Source organism: Canis lupus, chromosome 19, assembly GCF_003254725.2.
Source record: "Canis lupus dingo isolate Sandy chromosome 19, ASM325472v2, whole genome shotgun sequence".
Taxonomy (NCBI): Eukaryota; Metazoa; Chordata; class Mammalia; order Carnivora; family Canidae; genus Canis; species Canis lupus.
In genome coordinates this window covers 52473810-52493985 of record NC_064261.1, presented here as the reverse complement: position 1 = coordinate 52493985, position 20176 = coordinate 52473810, and the positions used below count along the sequence as shown (strand labels likewise).

At 38.5% G+C, this 20176-nt stretch overlaps 2 long non-coding RNA genes across 2 annotated transcripts in view; one reads left to right on the top strand and one right to left on the bottom strand.

Moving 5' to 3' along the window:
• The window catches only part of LOC112649605 (uncharacterized), a 44519-nt gene that overhangs the window by 14818 nt on the left and 9525 nt on the right, over positions 1-20176 (bottom strand). The window lies entirely within an intron of this gene.
• LOC118351541 (uncharacterized) lies at positions 8998-11836 on the top strand. Its single transcript, XR_007403824.1, has 2 exons — positions 8998-9589; positions 11694-11836. It is a non-coding gene; the product is annotated as an uncharacterized LOC118351541 (long non-coding RNA).

Sequence of the window (20176 nt, the reverse complement as noted above, 5' to 3'; positions counted from 1 at the left end):
ATTAGCCATGATTTAGTGTTGGTAAGTAAATGTGTGTTAAAATCCCAAGTAACATTTATTTTCCAATTAAGCCTAATCCCTTAGAAATGTATGATTTAAAAAAAAAAAAAGAAATGTATGATTTTTATTTTCATTTAAGTAAGAGGAAACGTCTTAAATGCTTGGTGTATGGCTCAGTTTCTAGGTCTTCTATGATAAGCAAAAATAATCTGAACTTATGCTTCAGATGACTATTTTTTCTTTTTTTTTAAAGGTTTATTTATTTTTAAAGAGAGCAAGTGTGTGCAAGCTGGGGGAGGGCCAGGGGGTGAAAAGCAGGTGCCCTGCTGAGCAAGGAACCGATGCTGGGTTTGATCTCATGATCCTGAGATCATGACCTAAGCTGAAATCAAGAGTTGATCACTTAACCAACTGAGCCATACAGGTACCCCCAGATGGCTATTTTTCTGCAGAAATTTGCTTTTGGCCTTTGCTTTGTTGCATTTCCCCTATTAGAATGATATGAAATATTGCTGTATTTTTACAATCAGTGATCTTCGTTAACATCTGGATTTCTTGGACATCTGCTTAAGACCACCCTCCACTCTCTAGACCACCAGGCCACCTCCACCACAAACACTCACATAGCTGCTGGGAATTAACTGCTACACTGAGCTACAAACTCCCCCTGGGCTGGAGGTTCATGAGACAAGGGAATTGGATGGTGGGTCGAATGGACAAATTAATAACCTCTGCTCTTGCTATCTACTTCTTTTTTGTGGGAGTCTGACTCTCCTGAAGTCTGTTTTTAGACTGGCGAATGAGGCTAAGCCTACATAATCCAAACAACTGGTGGAAAACTGGGAAATTCAGTCCACCAGGTGTTTTACTTACACAATCTCTTATGACCAGTTCGGCTAATTGTTTTTATTATGTCTATTCTTTTTCTTTTGTAATAAGTGTATTTTTCCTGTTATGTAGAGTAATGTACATTCATTGAGAGAAGTATACACAGTACATTAAAGTACAGATATGAATTTTCTAAAAGCCCAGAATTTCTACACTATTATTTTGTATAATTCTTACGCATCTTTGAAAAAGTTCCTTATCTATCTGTATGTATGGGCCTGTGTGTGTTTAACATATACTCTCTACCTACTATTTTGCAACCTCTTTTTCTTACCCAAAAACTAATCATGATTATTTTCCTAGGTCACTAAATATTTTTTCCAGTTTAGTTTTTATTTTATTTTTGTGATTTACTTATTTATTGTAGACAGAGAGGGGGAGAAAGCAGTGGGGAGAGACAGAAAGAGGGAGAGAAAAAGACCCTCAAGCAGACTTCCTGTTGAGCAAGGAGCCCTATGCAGAGCATGATCCCAGGACCCTGAGATTATGACCTGAGCCAAAATCAAGAGTCAGATGCTCAAGCAATTGAGCCATCCAAGCACCCCTCCAGCATGGTCTTAAGTTATGAAATATCAGCATATATTTTTTAACCAGATACCATTTTTATACGAGTAGTGTTCCTCATTTTAAAAGTTATAAAAACATAAAATACTAATGAAAAATCCTGTATGTAAATTTTAGACATAGATTACATTATTAGTATGGATTATAATCTTAATGCATTTTTACTTAAATAATATTGATGAAGTGACTAGTAATTGCATGAAAGAGCCCAAGTAAATTCCCTAAACAATTACTTATATTCTTTCAGTTAGGTATGACTCCTCAAAAAGCTGAATAATACTATCTCAAAATTCTGCAGTGAGCTGTTTTTACATCTATAAGCTCATTTTGACAGCCATACTTACATGCTTGCTAAGGGAAAAGAAAAATGCTAACCCTTCCCAGTTCTGGGCTAGTCTTCGCATATGTTATCTCATTGTGGTGGGATTTAAACAGGTGTCTTGGACTTGATTAGCATATCACTATTACTCAGAGTACTAAATGCATATTGATTAAAGGCAATTCAGAGACAGGAGTGTCTGAAGCTCTGTCTTCTGTTGCATGTAAGTCTGAAAGGACATGTGTCATTAATTCAGGGAGTCTTCCTGAGAATTCCTGTTTTAGTAGTTAACTACTTCCAAAGGAGAAACGGATATTGTTGGGTCGACCTTTTATCAGATTATTACAAAAGATTCAGAATTTGTATTCATCTCAATCAGCTAAATATCTCTAGATTCTATACTAGTCACTGTGTATGCTTCACACTCACCCAAATCAACAGACCCTTCCCAAGACCCTGCCCTTAACAAGGAGGCATGGCATGAGGCTTTGGGAAAGGTCTTCAGTCACCCAGTTGGGCTGGATTTATAGAATAGCATTCATTTGGGCATAGTTATCATATATCTCTTGGGATTCAGTTAAATTAGAACTCAGACAAATACCAAATCCTAAAGCCTTTAGTCCATCTTTTCCTAATTAGGGTACCATAATCTCATTACTTCTAGTGAAGGCTATTAATTCCCAATGCTGAAGTTGCAAAATAACTTCCCCAGAATCATCCTGGCCTTCTGCCTTTCTGCCTATTTAGAACCTGAAATGCAAAACATTTCTCTGTGATGGAAGCAATTCAACTTCTAGCATATCTTAACCTCTGTAGCAGAAGTCTGGAGGGGATTGAAACTATATTGCAGGCCTTTGTGGAGAGGGCTGTACATGGAAACCAACCATGGACTTCCAATGTATGTTTTTATAGAACAAATCATATACTTGGACATTATCTGTAGTAGAGACTAGATTGTATGGGAATGCAGTTCATTTGGGAAGAGAGCAAGTGTTTTATTAACTACAGAAGTAATCAGTGGGTTGGAACAAATGCTAATTATAACTTGTCTTTATACATCCTATATCAGCACTAGTAAATAGTATGCGAAGAGGGTAAAAGAGTATGTTCAGCAATACCTAGTTTTATACCAAATGTTTTTACTAACAGGGTATTCAGTACTATTCACTAGAATTTTGAGTGGTGAAGAACTCAAAGAAATTCCTTTTTTTTTTATACTTCAGATCTGGGTCATTTAGACTGTCGAGTGGAGAAAGAAAGGCTCAATATGTTGGGCCCTTCAGGGACCAAGAACTATGAAGCATGTGAAGTAAAAAGATAGTTTAAGTTTCTTCTCCAGTTTCTGTATAAATCTAAATGGCTCTTTAGTAATTAAAGCATACTCTAATTGTCCTGAAGCCATCCAGCTGGAATAAACCTTGGCAACCTTGTGGAGAGAATCAGTCCCACCCCAGTGTGAGAGAATTGAAGGAACTCATGAGGAGGCCTTCAGCCTAACACCACACTGCACTCCTTCCAGCATCCACTGAGTAGGCAACTGGGCGATCCAACAAGCACTCCTTCCTCAGGGAAGTGAAGATGAGCCCTGGATCCAGGTAACCATAGCAACGACGAATCTTAGAAATAAACAGTGGAAAAGTTGTCCAACTTGAGTCATGGCTTTCAATTTGCAGGTTCGTGCAGGAAGAGAATTAGTAGTGGCCAGAGAATGAATATGCAAACCTAAAAACGTGCCTTCAGATCAGGATGATCTTTTCTACAAGGTCCCAATTCTGCCAACAAGCAAGTTCTAGAAAAGCCGCACTGCAGTGCTGCTACCTTTAGAAGTACCAGTTCACTTACTTTCTTTTTTATCAATTCTGTTATATTTGTACTCCTTAACTTGTCGGCGCATCTCTGTGTGTATACCAATGGCTCCAGTTGGTTTGCTTTACTGGTTTAATCTGGGAGACCTAGAATTCTATTTATTGCATTTGTTGTTAAAGACAAACCCAGAGCCAAAACTCAAACAAAGAAACAAAAAGCTGGCATTGCTTTAAGGAATACTGGCTGTCATATCAAACCATTTTTTTTTTAAAACATAACATAAGACTGTGCAGTTTTAGCATCAGGCTTGGTAATTACATGAGTGCCATCTTAATTAAACCAACTAATGTTCTCTCAGTGCCTATTAGAGCCTATAAAGGTAGGAAGCCTAAATTTATTGTGCTCTCCTAGGAAGGAAGATCACATAACTCAGAAGTGTACGTTGCATTTTGGTTTGATGTTTATGGTGGCCGGGAGTATCAACCTTGGCTCCAAAAACCTAAGGTGAATTAGAGCAAACTTCAGTTTGTGGTGATAATTTGGGACAAATTAAATAGAACGATCTTATGTGACAATGTCTAAGAAGCTAATGCAAACAGCAATCATAGATTTGGGAAGTAAGTAAACTCAACAACAAGAATATCTGTTAGTCATAAGAATGATACTCATAAATGGTGGTCTCTGAGTTGATGACCTAAGTAACTTTATGCCAAGGCAATTAAAGCTTTGCTGTAATGTTGCTGAGCCAAATTGCCCCAAATAAATATGGATCACACACCTTTAAGAGCACTGCACCCATCGGTTCTTCAATAGAAAGGCTTTATATAAGTTACATGAAGAAGGAATAAAATCATGAGATAGTCACTGAAATATTTATATCTTGCTCTGTCCCAAGAGCTGTTACACGCTTATATTTTGTCATACTCCTGTTAAGAAAAGAGAGGACATTCCCATCTCAGGGACCCATTTAAGAAATGAGATGGGATTGGATGTCATCACTCTCCATCAGTCAAGTATAAAAAAGAGAGGTGGGTTTTCTCATTCCTAGAGAAATGAGATTAGAAGGTACCTGTCTCGTCTCTGTTTAACTTTTTTGATAGAAGTCAAAGAAAGAAGCCTCCTCCTAAAAGAAATATGGCTAAAAATCCAATGTGAGAAATATGTGAATAATACCTAATATTATCTAGAGAAGAAACTAAAAGAACTTCTAGAAAATCCTTTTTGGCTCATCTTGGAGCTCTTAAGTGTTCCCTTAATGCTTATAAAAAGCGCAGATTAATTAAGGCAGAGCCTAGAAAGGAGAAGGGACTCTCCCCTGATCTTTAGCCAAGAACGCTCTTTAAATACTTCCCAACCATCTGGCAAGGTAGCATGATATCATCATCATTTCACAAACAAGGAAACTGAGACTGAGAAATATCAGCCACCTTCCACTATCACCCTGCAGGGAGGTAGTAAATGGGAAGCCTTGTCTGCTGGCTGCATCCTGTGCTTTTTCAAATAGAAGAGTGAGAATGCCTAGATAATCGCGAAAGATGTGAGAGTAAAAATCACGTATTTACTTGGTTAAATAAAATAGATGATTTGAAAACTGGAGAGAAAGTGACTTCTACGTCGCTGCGATAAACCCCAGCCACCCCCACCCTTTCCCCACTGGCAGAGCAGAGGCATTTGTCTCTTCAAAGAGAAATGAGATCTTCTTTGGACTAGAGATGAAGCTCCCTGGGGTTTTTTCCTTACCTTATTGTAAATTATGGTGGTGGTACCTCCTGAGAATAGGGTATGCAATGATAAATGCCTGGTGGAATTGCTGAAATAAATATGAAGCTACTTCGTTTTCTGGATTTGGACTTGTGTGGGTTCCAAGAGCCAAGTTCTTTTTGACAGCAAACCTGTTAGGCTTTGGTGAGTCGAAACTTTTAATCTCTGATACTAACAAAGGTCTGCACATTTTAGGAAACTTTCTTTGGAATCAACCCTACAAATACTTTTGGAGCCAGACAGCATAATTACTCTCATTTTTTTAGTCAACGGTGCCTGATTATTGAGCAACAACAAAAATGTCATTAGTCATATCGCAAATCTTCTGTCCAGCCTGAAGTGGTTTTGAGTTATTTATACATTGTAAAAACTTAGGGCACTTTCATAGGGCAAAGATCACCCCTTACGCATTTTCAAAATAATATCCCAAAGTTTAGGAAGACAGTTTTTAGAAAGGGGCTCGAACAACAAGAGATAATGTCAAGGCAATTTGTTGGAGGCAACAGTAGCCTCCAAGGTGGAGGACAGTCCTTGGAGGACAGTCACTCCGAGGTGACTACTTTAATTGACTATATGCATTTGAGTGTTTTGGTTTTCTGAAATTTTTATATAAATAGTTAAAGAATTCTTCTTCCAGTGGAATTTTCTTCAAAGAAAACAATGGCTTACAGTATCATTAGTTTCAATAGTAATTTTCCATTTTGCCTTCTTTAAAAAAGAATTTATTTATTCATTTGAGACAGAGAGAGCAAGCACAGAGGCAGAGGCAGAGGGAAAAGCAGACCCCGCTGAGCCGAGAGCCCCACGTGGGGCTCGATCCCAGCACCTGGAGACCATGACCTGAGCCAAAAACAGATGCTTCACAGACTGAGCCACCCAGGGGCCCCTCCCATTTTGATTGTGTATTATTAGAGTTCGCCACCTTGAGTTTTTCTTTCCAATTGAGATGTCCGTTATAGTAAAGGACACAAATCTCAGGTGGCTGGCCAGAGGGATTTTAGCATAAGTATGTATACTTCTGTGCAACCAAGACCAAGATCAAGATACAGAATGTTTCAAGCTTCCCACAGGCTCCCCATGTTTCCTACCAGTCTATACCCCCACCCCGGGATGACCACTGAACTGACTTCTAATTACAATAGATTGGTTCAGAAATTTTGAATTTTATATAAATGTAATCATACAGCTTTGCTCTGATGTATCTTTTTTTCTACTTAACATCATGTCAATATGGCATTCATTCATGTTATTGTATGTAACAGTATTCTTTTCTTTTTATTACTTTTAATATTCTGTTTTATAGCCAGATCTAGGTTTGCTGAATTATTCTATTGTTGGTGAATATTTGGGTTGTTTACAGTTTGGGACTGCTATGGATAAAACTGGACTCACTCTTGCTAGACCTAGGTTTGCTGAATTATTCTACTGTTGGATGTTTGAGTTATTAACAGTTTTGGGGCTGCTGTGGATAAAGCTGGTCTAGGCACTCTTGCATGTGCCTCTGGCAGGAACTAAGCACTCATTTCTATTAGATATGTTGCCAGGAGAAAAATTGCTGGGTCTTACTTATGTTTAACTTTCATAAGTGCTGCCAAAAAGTTTTCCAAAGTATTTGTACCAATTTAGACTCTTGTGTCTCCTAAATGACATAAAAAGAAAGACCATTTGAGCCACTTACCTTCCTATATTCATTACTATTCCTTTACATAAGCTGTTTAGGTTTGGTTTTGAGGGAAGTTCAGAGATCTTAAAACAAGATAACTGCTGTGTTATTTTCTTCTTGGCTTTCTTAGACTATTTCTAATCCATCAGATTTATAAAGTCTGTATCTTGTTATTTTGTCCAGAGATACAAGGTGGAACCTTTAATGGAGCTTCACCCCTGATATTCTGTGTCCTGTGTTCCCACCTGGGGCGAATCACTGGCAAGAAAGTGGGCCACGCTCTTCTCTCTCATCTGCTGCATGTGTGGATAAGACCCTGACCAGCAGCAGAGGTGGGAGGGGGGTGTGACTTACCATGTGTGTGAGCAGACATGGGATTCGGGAGGCTTGGTAAAGGCAGTACGATCTCGTTAACAGCATTTCGCAAAACTCAGAGAAGTAAAGTGACAAACTCAATTCCAAATCCCGTGCTCACTGGTACCTTAGCCTTCATCTTCTCCTCACTACTTAGGATTTCGTCATTAACTTGCCCAGAAGATTAGCCTTTGATCAGGCCAAGGTTCTTGTTCTTAGTCAAGAAAACAAAATATCACTGGTGGCTCTTCCCAGCTGTATGTTTTAGTGATTCCAGATGTGAAAATCAAAGAAATGCTGGCAACAATGCATTGTCCAAATAAAAAGGAAATGAAATGTGCAGACTGTTTTCTAAACATTTCAAAGACCCTGGAAATCCAGCCAACACCAAAATCAATATTTGCATTTTAATCTTTGTTAATTTAAACTATTAGAGCCTGTATCAAAGATAAAAGCCATTTGAAGTTGAATTTCCTTATTTTCTCCCATTATTGTTTTTGTTCTTACTACTTTTTTATTTTTTTGTAAAACACTGGAGGAAGCAGATATTTGATTTAAATCTTTCATTTTCAAAATAAATATCCTTCTTTTCTGGGAACATAAATCAGGAATCCTGAAATGGGAGTTCTGTTTATGTTATCTTATTATGTATGGCTTAACGGTTCTTTAATTTTTGTTTTTAACATAATGAACCTAAACTAAAATCAATTAGCGCTACTTTCACATATGTGTCCCGGCTGTAACTATTCACTAACAAAATAAAACTATAATAATTAGCAGAATGTTATGATACAATTTAAAATTTTTTACCTCATTACAAAATAATAGTAATGGTAATAACGTTGTTTGGTGTAATCATAGCAATAGCCCAGGTTAGTTTATAATTTGGCTCTGTAATCATTTCACCCAACCAGAATATGAGGCTGGGAAATTAAGAGGAGATAAAGAGGCACTATGTAGGCTAACTAGATATTTCAAAAGTCATAACAATATGTGCTTATTAAAATTAATAAACAATTTTTTTTCAGTTTTATGGAGATGCAATTGATATACATCGCTGTATGCATTTAAGGTGGACAGAATAATGGTTTGACTTCCATATATTGTGAAACGATGACCACAATAAGTTTAGTTACCATCCTCATATGCCTGTTAAAGATCACCTCAGTCTTCCTGCGGGGCCTAGTTGCTCTCACTTTATGCATAGTCCTAACCAACTACTCAATTGGCTTTCAAACTCAGAGCAGAAGAAAAATCAAAGATTAGTGAGAGATTAAAATAGTGCCATAGAAAAACATAGGAATGGCAGTACAAAAAAATGATAGCTATCAGCCAAAAAAATAATAATTCTAAAAAGTAAAAGGGCAATAGCGATCACTTTATTATTCTTACTAAAACATGACTAGCTACAGCCCTTTTGTATAAGGGGAACCACTTACCTGCCTTAGCTACTATTTTTATTTTTATTTTTATTTTTATTTATTTATTTATTTATTTTTTACTCAGTAGTGGTTGCAGTGATGGGCTGTAGGTGACCTGAAAGTCTCTTGCTTGGGTTGCATTCTATGGACCCTTTCAGCCCTCGGATTTCTCTGCTGTTGCCACAGGAACACCACAAAGAGCCATTCTAGTGTGTAAGCAACTCTCCTGGAGGACACTTTTGACCTACAGGGCAGAGTCAATGGATAAATAGCCCCCTCTTCTGTCCCTTGGGTGGATAATGCTGAACCTTCACCCTCAGAAGGTCTCAAAAGCCAAGGGGAGGCCCAGTTGCCCACTGTGTGAGCAATATGAGAATGACCCAATGGACTGACTCTCTTTACATCCCAATTCCATTCTTCCCAGTCCCTGGCCTCTGTGTCTTGCAAAATTTTCCCCCAAATGAATGACGTGTATGTAAGTGTTTGTCTCAGGCTCTGTTTTTCCTACAGAACCTACAGTAAGACAGTTGATATCTAGAAACAACTCTAAAAAGCAGACTCTCAGCAAGGTATTCAAGAACTCCATCATTTGATTTCTACCTGACAATTGGCTTTGTCACACAGCCCACAAGATACAGCAGACCTGCTGATGCCAGAGGTGTCCATGGTGATTGGATGCCATTCCCAACAGAAAAGTCATGGCAGAGACAGCAAGGAGTTTAGGGCAAGTCTGGGTCTTATGCGGCAGAAAATTACTCACTTTTAGCAAAGCAGCTTCTAGCCTACTGAAGACCGGGCTTCTACCGTGGGACAGTAAGTGACTAACCTGAGTCTACATGATTCCATTAGATCTTCCAAGTCATAAAACCAGACAGATGCCCCAATAACCCATTACTTGATGGAAGTGGTATCTGTGCTAGTTGGGCCCCAGCAGATCTGCAAGGTACAACAAACTGATAAACAGGTCATCCTTCCCCTATGTCACCTCTCTTGATTGTATTACTGTCTATCCCTCACCTTACACTTTGGCCTCATGGAGGTATAGAGCACCCAACCAACAGAAGAGAGAAAGCCTCGGGCCTGCAACGGAGATGGGTCAGACTTGTGCATTCATACTAGATAACAATACTCTGTGGTCCCAAAGAAGGCCCTGAAATGGTGGTGAGGGTAAGTCCTCTCATTTGGCCAATATGTGAGCAGAGAAATTCAGTCTCTGAATGGGAAGTATGAGTTTAGGTGGACAGCAGTCTTACCAACTCCTTCTCCCTATGCCTTCCACGTAAATTATGTGTTACTTGCAATGTGGCAGGCATGATTTTACTCAATTTTTATACTAAACTCTGTAAGTCGGGATCCCTGGGTGGCGCAGCGGTTTGGCGCCTGCCTTTGGCTCAGGGCGTGATCCTAGAGACCTGGGATCGAATCCCACATCGGGCTCCTGGTGCATGGAGCCTGCTTCTCCCTCTGCCTGTGTCTCTGCCTCTCTCTCTCTCTCTCTGTGACTATCATAAATTAAAAAAAAAAAAAAAAAAAAAAATTAAAAAAAATAAAAATAAAAATAAACTCTGTAAGTCAGGTATTATTTTGATATATGCATTTTGCTCTTAAGTAACTAGGATAGGTTAAGTTATTTGCTAAAGGACAGCTGTTCCGTGCGTTGTGTACTGTGAACTCTGTGGTCCATGTTCTTTCTACTGTATTGCATTAGCTATAAGGTATAAGAGCATATCTTATGGTTTCCAAAATGATCATTCTAAGCTAAGAAAGGTTAAAATTCACTTAGTATACTGCTCAGGAACATTAGGAGGTATACACCACACTTGAGAACACCAAATCCAAGCTGGTTTTCATCTAGACCAGTAGTTTGCAAATGAAATTCCAGGGAGCTCCAGGATTGCATGATTGTCCCAAGTATATTATGGGTGTGAAGCAGTCTTAACAGGGGCAATTTGGGCCTCCTTAGCTCCTTGAATAGTATTATCACTTTTCCATTCTAAATGTGGAGGTTCTACATAAAATTATGTTTGAAAAAAAGAATTCACTACTATAGCAATAAAATTGGAAAGCTTCACATACACCATACGGATATATCAAAATACTGGAGTCCTCCATGCTTTGGAGGTAACTCACATGTTAGTTCTTTGAAATACCAACAATTTCTAGTCCAACAATGTGCAAATTTTAGTCCAACAATGAGTCAGAGATACCTGGCTAACGGTATCTCTGCCATTACATGTTAACTTCAAGTCAGCTGGGCTATCATATTATAATAATGTTTTTATCTAGTCATATAAATACACATTCTTTGAAATAACTCTACACCTGTGTCCAGGCTTGGGCCTAGCTTTCCATGATTGTTGGAGTGAAAAGGTTCAGACAAAAAATGTTTTTAATTGGCATAAGCCTAGAGCCCCACCTGCCCTTCCCCGTCTGCAGTGAGATGTGCTTGGCAGAGGTACCCTGTGGCACTGAACTATGCTGGAGAGATGGGATTTGATTGGTCTCTAGGCCTACAGTGTACAGAAAACACTTGGACAAGTGGAGACAGGAAGATCTTGGAGGTTTGGGGGTGGTTAGTTGGAGGCAATGCGCTGCATGCAGAATGTGTCTAAGTGTCAAAGTTAGCGCTGAGCAGGGGCGAAGGGCGCCTACAAAATAGAAACTCCTTTTCCTAAGCCTCAGAGCAGCCTAATGAATTCATTTGGGGGCCGAGTAGTTGGAAAGTCCTTAGTGTTGTAGGAAGGCAGACTCCAAGGTCACACCGAGTTGCGTCAGGCTTCAGGCTTACTGATTCTTTGGAAACATTATAAGAGCCCATAGCTTAACAATAAGAACAAGCAAAGTTTTCAGGTTTTATCCAGGCTAGATTTTTTTCGAAGGTCATCTTTTTATATTTCTTTCCCCTTTTCCTGTTTAGGTCACTGCTTTTCTCCAAACCAAGTGAGCTCCTCTTGGATAATTTGCCTTCTGATAAAATCAGTTCACCTTCCACGGGCCTCTTGCAGCCAATTATGCTTTTTTTTTTTTTTTAACACTCCAAATTAAAATTTTTCAAGATGTGCTGTGAGTATGAAGGAATAAATCCTGTCGTTGAACAAAAGCTTCAAATTAAGGGGAAAAAATCTGCCTAAAACACAGTATGAGCAGAAACAACAAAAATTCCATCCTCCCTCCTTGAGAGCCTAGCCTCTTCCCCCACAACTGCTGAGACAAAGGCCACAAAGCCACGTAGGCAGTGGCCACTCTCCACATCCAGTCCCCGTCCCCAAGCTCCAGAATGTCCTGTACATTGGGGTCATCGAGGACTAGGGGTAGGAAATCCCAAGAAGTGAGGAGGAATTACTCTCAAAAGGGAAGCAATAAAGTTAGCTCCAAGTGCACAGGCCCTCAATAGGCAGCATACGGGAAGGAGTTTGGGTAGCAAGACAGAGGGGCTGCAAGTAGCTTGTACGTCATGCGGGTTAGGGTGTAGAGAACTGAGGTCTGCGCAGAAAGGATCGTTGAGCACCCAGGAGCCTAGGTGAAGAAGTCAGTGCCTTCCGAATCCCCATGTGCGATCCCCATATCCCTTGCCAGCGCTCCTCAATCTCTGCATCCTCTTGAAATGCAGATTCTGATTCCCGGAGTCTGGCATTGGGGCCTGAGAGTCTGCATTTCTGACTCGCTCCCGACTAGATGCTGCAGTCACAAGTTCATACAACCCCTATTCCTATTCCCCTCAATGTTCTTCAGGACAATGATCAGAGAAACAATCACAAAAGGTACAAGTTGTTTAAAAAGATGTAATACCCCAGGGTATCAGCCAGCGTTCTCTAGACAAACAGAACCAATGGAACCGATCTCTAGATATACTGAGAATCGAGAAAGAGAGAGAGAGAGAGAGAGAGAGAGAGAGAGATTTCAGGTAGTGCTCGCACCGCCGTGGGGACCGGCAAGGCTGCAGTCTACAGGGGCAGGCTGGAAATGCAGTCGATGTGCAGTCTGAACGCAGAGTTCCTCCTCCAGGAAACCTGTGTTACTCATAGGAGCTCCCCTGATTCTACGAGGCCTACCCACATTATCAAGGGTAATGTGCTTTATTTAAAGTCAACTAATTATAAATATTAATCACATCGACAAATACCTTGACACCAACAGCCAGATTAGTGTTCAAACAAACACGTGGGTGCCATGGTCTAACAGAGCTGACACCTACAGCTAACCGTCACTCATACTATATAATTTTCAGCAAATTTACTTTGTTCCGTCTTACCGTGTCTGATCAATAGCTGCCCTGCAGTCCGTTATATGTATGCACCACCATCATATAAGTAGTCTTTTATTGCTGGATATTTTACACTTCACTATTACAAAAATACTGCAATGAACATTCTTGAGAAAAAAGCCTTTAAGTCCAAGTATGAATGTATCTGCCGAATATATATTTAGACTTGGAAATATAGGTCAAGTAGTAAAGTTTTACTTTACTTTTTCTTTTTTTTAAGATTTTATTTATTTATTCATGAGAGACTCACAGAAAGAGAGGCAGAGACCCAGGCAGAGGGAGATGCAAGCTCCATGCAGGGAGCCTGACGTGGGACTCGATCCCGGGACTCTGGGGTCACACCCTGGGCTGAAGGCGGCGCTAAACCACTGAGCCACCCAGGCTGCCCTAAGTTTTCCTTTTCATAGCAATTGGCAAATTATTCTAAAAGATAGACTTTGCTGATTTATATACTCAGTAGAAATGGGCAGACATTTCTGTTTCCACACAGTCTCAATGACACATCATATTACATGATATTTTCAATTTTGCATTAATATGTGAAAAACAATGTCTCATTCAAGTTTTATTTTGTGGAATATCACTTTTTTCTTGTGGTTAGAGGCTATTTGCATTTTTTTTTTCTGTATCTAGAGTCTATTTGCTGTGGTCTTAAGCATTTTTTTTTAATTTAAATTCAATATACCTTCTGAATATCGGTCATTTTCTTACATATACAATACAAACGTATCTTGTTCTATTGTGCTATTTGTCTTTTAACTTCACTTACGGCGTTTTAAAACAACACAAATATTTTAACTTTATGCAAAACTATTAGTCTTTAATTTTTTTAGCTTTTGGGTGTTGTGTCTTGTTCTACAGACTTTTTCCTCCAAGCTAATATAAATTCCCTTATATTTTCTTCTACACTTGTGTGGCATCTCATTTTGTGTTAGAATCTTTGAACCATTCTGTTTACTTTGGTGTGAAGAGTGTAATAGAGATGAACTGCCTGTCCTCTCTCTTCTGGCTCCTGGGTTATTCAAAATCCATTTGTTTGATAATCTATTTTTTAATCACATACTGAATTCCACCATGTATGGGCTTTACTTATGAAATATCTATCCTGGAAATTCAGTTACATAATATTTATTACTATTTTTCTATAATATATCTAATACCCCGATAGAAGGGCTAGCCCCCCTCACTGTATTTACATTTTGAAGCTTTTCTAGCTAGTCCTGTAAGTTTGAATCTATTGTCAAAAAGTTAATGTTGGCATTTTGATTGGCAATGAATTTAAAGTTTTGAATTAATTAAGGGATAATGTCCATTTTACGCATTTTCAACAGGATGATATCATCCTTAAAGAGAAAAAAAATGGTTCTTGGAGGTGAAAAACTTACTCTTGGAAAAAAAAAAAAAAACAACTTACGTTCCAAAGCACAGATATATATGCACAATATGTAACTAGATATTAGTTTATCAGTGGCATTAAAATTTAATGGGAGAGAACAATTAAGAAAAAAGAAATATCTGAAAAGGAGGGCTATAATGAAAGAATTGAGAAATACCGTTTATCTATGTAAAGTTGATCATTCTTCTCTAAGAACAAGTCAGTTCTTGATATGCATTTAAATGTTTTAGGCTTCACTCACAGTAGAATTTTAAAATTTTCTTCAAATCTGAATGTTTATTTCTAGGTGCTTTCTCTTTTTTTCATAAATCTACACTGAAGACAATAAGTAAATTTTGCATATTAATCCTTATACACTCAATCTACTGAATTCCTAATTGTAGTAGTGTTATAGTCATTTCCTCTCATTTTCTAGTATTAATATAATCTGCAAGTAATGAAAAGTTGGCATCATCCTTTCTAACTTCAATGTTTCTGATCATTGTATTTAGGTTAAGGGCATTGCTAGTACTTCCAGAAAAATGCAACTAATACCAGTCATGATAAACATCCTTAGGGTGAATATGAATTTTATAGGACTTTTTCTAGTATTTCACCATTAAGCCCATGATAATTCTATGTCACAATTAGGGATTTATTAATCCATTTATATTTTTAAAGAATTTCATCAAATGCTTCTTTGACATTTACAGAGATGATCAAATGATTACTCTCCTCAAATCTGTTAATATGTACATGTTAAGTTCCATATCTTGAACCATCCCTGCATTCCTGGTATGAACTGGTAGTGGTTATAATTTTCTTGTAATATGTTATTGTGTAATATTGACTTGTAATACATGACTTTAATTTATTTGACAATACTTTTGATTTTTGCAACAATAATATAGATGAAATTTTGAAATTTAATTTTACCAACCCATTCAGTTTTGTCAGGTTTTAGTAATAATGACTTCATAAATTTTCCTTTTTTTTTCTTCTATGCTCACAAACATTTTTAAATAGAATGAGAGTTTCTTAGTTCTTACAGACTTCATAGATTGGCCATTGAGGTTGTATGGATCAGGCATTTTTCATTGTGGATGATGATTTTTTGACAACTTTTTTGCTTTATTTAACTTTCTTTTCCCAGATATGTTTTGGTTATTTACCCCTTACTTCCCAGGTTTGTAATTATTTCTACAGAGGTGAGTATTCTTCTAAAATTCTTTTCAGTTTTTCTGTATCTATGCTTATTTCCTCTATTGTGACATGTGATTTTGTGGATTTGCGTTTTCTACCCCTCTCCACTTATGCACCATTTTTGTTCTCTCCCCCTCACCCCTGCAGCCACAGGCTCTTACTTTGCTTCTCACTCTCACTCTCCAGTTACTAGTTTTATTTTTTTGTTTGTTTCCTGTTTTATAATTCATTTGTCTGCTTTCATATTTACATTCTTTCTCTCTTTCCTATGTTTATTTTGTGTTTTACCCCAACTTTTAAAATTTGATACTCCATTCATTTTGTGTGTGTGCGTGTGTGGAAAGAACATTTACTTTTGTGGGTGAAAGAGAATTTTTAAAAGGCAGCATGAAATGGATTTCCTGCAGTGTTCTTTGGGATTATATAATTCTTCTTATAAGTAAGAATTGTAAATGATTCCTTTATTCTTCATGTGATGGACTGCTTTCATTTCAAGATTACACAATACCAAAATCAGTCCACATGCACCCCAGATTTACTAGGGTTTTAAGCATTATTCAAATTGACTTTAAGAAGATTATACTTTTTTCCAACATTTAATGACACATGGTTCAATGATCTCATGAGTTTCCTTTTTTTTTTTTTTTCTTTAAAGATTTTATTTATTTATTTATGAGAGACACAGAGAGGCAGACATACAGGCAGAGGGAGGCTCCACGGGGAGCCTGATGTGGGACTTTATCCCGGGACCCTGGAATCATGACCTGAGCCAAAGGCAGATGCTCAACCACTGAGCCACTCAGGTGCTCCAACCTCATGAGTTTCCTAACCCTATAGTCCTTTTCTATAGTGCAAGTCACTTGACCTTCACCTCCAGCTGAAGAACTATTTTTGTACTTGGTTATGGATGGTTAAGGACTCCTCCTGCTCTAATTTAACACTCAGGGCACACAAAAGGAAGTCTTCCTTGTTCTGCTCTGACCTTGTGACCTCATTCTTCTGTAGCATTTTTTTTTTTTTTTTTTTTTTTTTTTTTTGCTAGGAAAGTCCTTACCTTGTACCCCTGATCTGCAAATAGCTCACTGTCTTATTACCTGGACTTGAGTACTTCTCTTGATAATGTGTCTACTATCAATCTCTGTTAAAGTGGTGTTTGGTCTTAATCTCCATGACCTTCTCCCATCTGCCATTCAGTTACAAGACCGCTGCTTCTGACACCATCCTGAAAGGGTGGGCCTTGTTGTTAATTGACAGACTTCCATACATTCATTTATTTACTCGCTCATTCATGAAGCATATATTGAGTGCCTACTTTATTCAAGCAGTGGGTTAAAGCAGAGAAAAGAAAAAGTAAGATGTGATCCCTTCCTTCCAGTAGCATCCAATCTAGTGGAAGATGACCCACTGACAGGAGTCTGCAATACTGATTAAATCTAGGGTTTTGAGTGCTGAGTTTTGACATGATATTCTAAAACCTCTTGCTGGTTTTGCTGTTTGCTTATCCCAAGATACTTGGAAAATTTCCAAATTTACAAACACTGCTATCGAAGTTAATTTTTTTCTAAGAAAAATGTACGCAACAACAATTAGAGAATGAAACTGTGGCACCAAGCGGGAGACGCACAACATTCAAATATGTATCTCAACAAACAAAAATGACAAATGATTGCATGTTATGACCTAATGGTCATTAGTAAATAGTAGAAACTGTGATTGTCAAGTCCAAGGATGCCAAGGGTCTTCTACATATTAGAATCTCATTGTAATGTGACAAAAAAAATGGGCATGGGACTATTTCTAAAATGACCCATTGGTTTAGATTTATAAGAGACTTTATTGTTGAGAATGAGCATCAGAAGAAATTTATCCTGCTCTTTCCCTTATAACACGGCTCCTAGCACGCATCCCAGGGGTGGCATTTGAGTAAGACTCTAGTGCACTATTATTATAAAGCAGAGAGGAAGTAACACTAACTAGATTCACTTTTTTAAACTTCTCAGAGTAAAACTTCTGACACAATGCCAAACATCCAGATGAAAACTGAAGAAAAACAAAAACAACTCTCCAGATGTTTTCCCTAAGCAAATGTATAGGAATTACTGTTCTTATCCATTCATTTTGGAAATAACTCATGTAGCATAAGGGAACAAGGACCAGATGAAGTATTATTGTCAACAAAGACCATGGTGACCTCTTAACAGGAAGAAAGCACTGGTGATTTTAGATGACCAGGACAGAATAAAATAATCATTAAAACCTCACCTTGGTAGATCTTGTAGGTTAACTTTTTAGCCCACATTTCTCACTCCTCTGTGGATCCTTGCTTTTTGCCATTTAATTCATAAAACCTTGTATTTTCTCCTACGGTAAACCGAGCACACTTCCTGGCCTCTTGACTTTGGGTCAACGGAACATTAGCAGACATGATTTATGCCGAGGCTTGAAATGTGCTTATGTAGTTGGGCTTACCCACTTACATTTTGCCATGAGAGAAATGACCCCAGGTAGCCCACTGGCCCAGCATAGATGAGAGACTTGTGGAATAAATCTGCCTCCGACATAAGCTGCAGAGATTAGAGCCAAGTCCAGCCAGTTCCTGGACAACTTGCAGATGTGAGAGAGAATAAATATTTGTGTGTTGAGCCACTAAGTTTTGAGGTGTTTTGTTACTCAGAATTATTGTGGAAATCGTTGACCTCTACCATAGAGCCAAAGCAAACTGAAGGGGGAGGGGTTGTCTATAACAGAGCGTTTCCCATCGGTCTCAGCCTGCTGATAGTGATGTTATCAGCTAGAAATATCTGAAGCACTCACCTGGACCCATGTTCATCGTGGCAAGCCCCCACAAACATTTCCCCAGCCAGAGCCAATGCCGTGGCTGACCAACCCTTGTGGTTCTTATTATGATTGCAAGATGCATCTTAGCAATACCTATCGGCAAACTTAGAAAAAACAAGGTTTATTACTCAGAGGCTCTGAGAGTACACAGCATGCCCAAGAGCCACAGTGACGTCACAAGTAAGGAGGAAGAGCAAAGACCTTTTGTGTCTTCATTGGGATGCAGGGTGGTGGGCTAGTGTGGTGTGGGCTCGCACGTTATTGGAGAATTTGAAACCTAAGAACAGGTATAAAGGCATGGGAAGGGGAAGCATGGTCACTCGAGTGCTCGGTTGTCTAGGTTGCCCAGGACTTGCTCACAGGGGAGCTTCATGGAGGAGGCAGCCTGATTTCTTATCTAGCTGATTAGCTAATAGGTGTGTCAAACAGTTGGCAATATGTTTATCTGCGATAGATGTCTTTGAAATGGATGTCTTGATAACCAAAAACGTAATGTCAGGTACTTACATTATAATGAACAAAGTTCACTGACAAACAGTTATACTACACAGAGTCAATATGAGGAATCAAGTCGCCACAAAGATGCAGATGCGAGTGTACATAACACTCTAGCCTCACTACCTAATACGAGCTAGCACTTTCATACCTCAAGGTCTCACACATGCTGTTTCCTAACTCCCTCCCTCCTGCATGTCGTGACATAGCCATGACCTATTCAGGTAATGGGGTACTCTTGTCCTCAAAGTAGGCCTCCAATGGCTTCCAGGAAGAAATTGAAACTATACTGGCCTGCAGATCAGTGAAAGTGACTCCCTTGATCAAAACATAATTTGTATGATTTCTCTTTAGTTTGAACATGATTTAAATAAACACATAGGCAAGAGTACAGTTTTGTCATGAAAACATTCAGAACTACAATAAAGCATTTTTAAAATCTAATTGGCCAGGACTTTGAATTGACCAAATTTCTTTTGGCTTTCCATTGTGAGAGATAAGAAACATATTGCTAAGAAAATAAATAGCTAGAATTTGATCTAATAAAATATTCACCTTTGAATAAAGCCTTTGAAGTCTCACATTGGAACCTCCTAGAACTATGCATATGTAGGAGACTACAACTCACCAAAATGATCCTAAAACAACACCTAATGTTCAAGGAAGAAATGTTTTCATCAGTTAGAATTGGCATCCTTAAGCAGAGAAGTGGGTTATTATAACTTAGAGCAATTTAATATAATTAGGGTTTTTTAAAAGTGAATTTGAGATTGATCCTCAGTTGACTACATAATTCCTGTAACTTTATTAACCTGTAGTTTGTGTTGTGATGTGTGTGTGTGTGTGTGTGTGCCCACCCATGTGCGTGTGCATGCATGCACGCCCACAGTTGGGACAAGTAAGAATTAGTACTTATTGCGGCCTTATTCTTGCCAGGAACTGTGCTGAGACATTTACAGACATTATCTCATTTGATCCTTATAAGAACCTTACAAGATATATATAAAATCTGCTCCTCGATAGGTAGAGTAAAAATGCTAATTTGGGCCTGAACAGTTTATAAACAATATTCTAGGACCTTGGCTGCACATTAGAATCACTGGGGAGCTTTTAAAAATCCCCATACCCAAGCCCCACTCCAGGACATGGGCAGCGGAACACGCCAGTGGAGAAGGCCAGCGTCGGTGTCGCTGAACTCCCAGGTGACTGCAGTGGGAAGCTAAAT